At 39.6% G+C, this 3686-nt stretch overlaps 1 protein-coding gene across 3 annotated transcripts in view; it reads left to right on the forward strand.

Annotated features, from left to right (window-relative positions):
* shroom4 (shroom family member 4) overlaps positions 1 to 3686 on the forward strand; it is a 97748-nt gene that overhangs the window by 63719 nt on the left and 30343 nt on the right. The window contains exon 1 of one of the 3 annotated variants that reach the window (XM_015385496.1): positions 786 to 1124. The exons of the other annotated variants lie outside the window; for them this stretch is intronic. The gene's annotated coding sequence lies outside the window, so the exon portion shown is untranslated. Of the gene's footprint in view, positions 1 to 785; positions 1125 to 3686 lie in introns of those variants that run through there. 3 annotated transcript variants of the gene reach the window in all.

A 3686-nucleotide genomic window follows, 5' to 3' on the forward strand; every position in this document is an offset into this window, starting at 1 on the left:
CTTTGGTGTGAGTACCTCTAAAGAACTTAAACAGTTCGGTGTGAAGAACTCCCATGCTTGGGCTTGTGGAAAAGACAAACCTCTGCAGCTCAGGTGGAACAGAGGAATCTATTCCCTAAGTGTCGCTGTATGTGCAGCTGGATGGCTTTTGAGACAAACGCTGTGGCACAAAGCTCTCTTGGCTGTTAATGAGTGACAGTGGTCCCATCCAAAAATCTTTTATAATGCTCCTTTAACAGAAGTGTTTGTAAAAGAAATGCATCTAAGTGATAAAAACAGGGATGAGGTCTTCTGTTCATCCATCACCCCGACTCATTGTGTTGGCCTATAATTATTTTTGCTGATTTCTTTTATTTTTTATTCTTTCCTGCAGACCTCCCATCCTCTCGTGCATTCCAACTCTTTCACCACATTTTGTTTTCTCGTCTTTTTGCTAATGTTGGGGGGGAGGCAGCACCCCTGCGTTTGTTCAGAAAGTCTTTGCTTTCTTTACTCTTTCAGAGTCTTTTTCTTGCTCTGTATTAACACGTGCACACCAACACACGCTCGCGCACACATGTCCGAGGAGGAAGTACCTCTGCATTTTTTCCCTCCTGTCAAACAATAACAGCGTGGAACTGATGGTATTATTTTAGCCGCCGTCCAGTGCTTTATCTGTTCGCCACAAGGCTTCCTCTCCGACCGACTCACACATCCTGCTGCTGAGGGGGCGAGAGAGGCAGAGAGAGAGAGAAAAATGTAGAGTCCAGTGAGGAGACATAGCCATGTTTTGTCTTCGAGAGAGAGGAGCAAAGGAGGAGGAAAAGAGGAAAAGGAGGGAGAGGGGATGTGAGGATCGTCAGCTGGTTTTTCCCTCTTGGTCAGAACCTGATTTCATTTTTTCACATCAGCTCATAGACTTTCAGGTGTCACTTAATCGCATCACACCCCTGCTCTCCTCACGGACATAAAATGGCTTGAAGAGAAAAAAAGGAGTCATTTTTTAAGAGGTTGATGAATCTAACAGAATAGGATTTGGGCGGCTTCCTGATTGGACGGTCCACAATCTGAACTTGAACTCTAGCAGTCTGGGATGCTGACAGTTGAGCTGGGATTGCTCTAACGGTTGATTTCTCTGCTGACAGGTGGGTTTGAAAACTTTCTCTACAGCTCCTCGTAAAATAAGCTTAACAGGAGGGTATTTCTTTATACTCATTTTGAACTACAGAAGTTTTTCTTCCTCTGTTGCAGAGCTTAGATCTGCCTGTCCGTCTCTGGCATTTTCTCTGCGCTTTATTGAGACTCGGTGTGTGACTCTGATTATGCATGATGACCTTTGTGGTTTCAGTCAGCTGTTTCTGGACATTAATTGCGACATTCCAGCAGATCTTTTCATAAAGGCTCTTTCAGAGCAGCAGCCCATCTTTTTTTTTTCTCTTGAATTCTCATCTTTGTTGTTCAGTGAATCTGATCTTAGCAGCCAATGTCTTCATTTTATTTTAATCAGATATTCGTTTCAAGATGCTTCAAAGTTGGATGTTTTGAAAGAGAAACTTTCCACTTGCTGTCAGCTTTTATGGATATAATTGTTGATCAAAATAAATGTCCGTACACATAGTGGATGAATTCATTGTCTTTGTGTCAAGGATTTACCCTCATCTGTCATGCTATAGTGAATTCAGAATGGACTCCAGGGGATTCCTCTTTTGTTTGTTTTTTTAAGCAGCGCCTGGTTGCCCACTAGGTTAAAGTGTCAGAAAGAGGAAAGTAGGAAATGTTTCTGTCCAAATGTTATCTGAAGGCCTTGTGTTAATCCCAAGCTTTACTCAAACACTCTCCAATCTGAACATTTCAGACCTATAAATATATTTATAAATCCTCTAACAGAAAGATACTTCAGAGATTTGTCTGTGATTTCTTATCTCTTTTTAGTGAATTGTTGACCTTCTAATACAGATTTTAAAGTGAAACTCACCCCAAAATACACTTATTCTGTGTTTTAATTGTATAATCTGAGTTTATTGGGTGCTTTTTAAAATTTGACTCTGCATTTTTTTATGTTTTCAGGTAGGATTGTTAAGTTGTGTGATGTTTGTTGGAATAGTTTTTGATTGAATTTCAGTTAAACATTCCTAATGGTTTGAATAGCTCATGGTGGTAAACGCTTTGGTAGAAGCTTTCATCAGCATTTCACACTAATAAATATGACTGATTAAAAACAAGACGCCCCAGTAGCGAGTCTTCCTGTCGTTAGCACCTTAAACTGATAAGGCTCCGGCCCATTGGACTCAACAAAACCTCTTTCAACCTCCGTTGAAACTGATTAAAACAAGACGCCCCAGTAGCAAGTCTTCCTGTCGTTAGCACCTTGAACTGATAAGGCTCCGGCCCGCTGGACTCAACAAAACCTCTTTCAACCTCCGATGTCAAAGCGGGGTTATAATACCTCCATTTTATAAAATCTGTCCACTAAGTGATTACCAGCATCTCTCTGGTCACTCTCAATCATTCAGCAAGGCTAGCTAAGCTAGCTTCCATTCTCTCTCATCCTGACCACATCTTTGTGAAACCCCACTGCTCATCCTGTCAATTAGCTCTACTCAGGGTCTCTTGGCACCGACCACCTTGTTGGCATTTTTCAGCGTCTCAGGGGGCAGAATTACATTGCATCGGGCCAGTTACAATTTTTAAGCAGCATTCAAACATGTATTTCCTTTTTTTTCCTGTGAAACATCAGTAATTTCTAATATTGGAAGCAGAGGCGATGACACACTGTGTGCGTACTTAATGTACTGAGTTAAACTAGAGGAAAAGGGGTGGACGTTGTGAATTGTTTTTAGATTTTGAAATCAGCAGTGACAGTTTGTGCTTCGTAGAGATTTGAGCTCCTTATGAGATTTCCATAAGGCTTCCTAAATCCTGAAGGCTCACTAGCATGAAATGTTTGGTGGTGTGCTGTAATAGGCATACCTCTGGTAAGGCTGGTATAAACTCTAGTTACTTTTTATCTGTTGGCTTACAGCCTTCTCTGTTTATTGAATCATTCTGTCAAAACTATTTATTGCCTGATCATTATAAAGTAAATGTTATACAAAGAAAGCGTTAAGTGTTTTTGTGCGATGTTTGGCATGTTTTAGCGTGTATAAATAAACTACATTCTTTTTTTTTTTCTTACTTCTTTTTTTACTATTAGTATTGTTTAGAAACAGCTTTTTCTTTTCCGATAGGATGACATAAGGCACCTTTGAGTATTAACCAATACTGATATTGATCAGCACGAATCATACATAGTTTTATTACTTACTTTTTTTCAGAGTGGATTGTTAAAAGTCTCTATCAAGTAATATTAAAGAGCATTACTCAACACTAGCAGGTATGAGAACAACAGACGCATTTACTAATACATTTATTTACGGATGGTTCGAAAAGAAGTGGTATGTTTCTATCAGTGTGCTAATATCAGAGATTTTAGTTACAGGCCAATATATTACATTTTTTTGACTGATATTGGACCAAATTCTTAATTACTTGATATCTTACACCTTACCTTTCTTAGTGCTTTACCTTGCCTTGCTTACACCTTACCTTTCTTACTGTTTTACCTTGCCTTGCTTACACCTTACCTTTCTTACTGCTTTACCTTGCCTTGCTTACACCTTACCTTTCTTACTGCTTTACCTTGCCTTGCTTACACCTTACCTTTCTTA

This window comes from Cyprinodon variegatus, unplaced genomic scaffold (genome assembly GCF_000732505.1).
Source record: "Cyprinodon variegatus isolate N-32 unplaced genomic scaffold, C_variegatus-1.0 Scaffold341, whole genome shotgun sequence".
Lineage (NCBI taxonomy): Eukaryota > Metazoa > Chordata > Actinopteri > Cyprinodontiformes > Cyprinodontidae > Cyprinodon > Cyprinodon variegatus.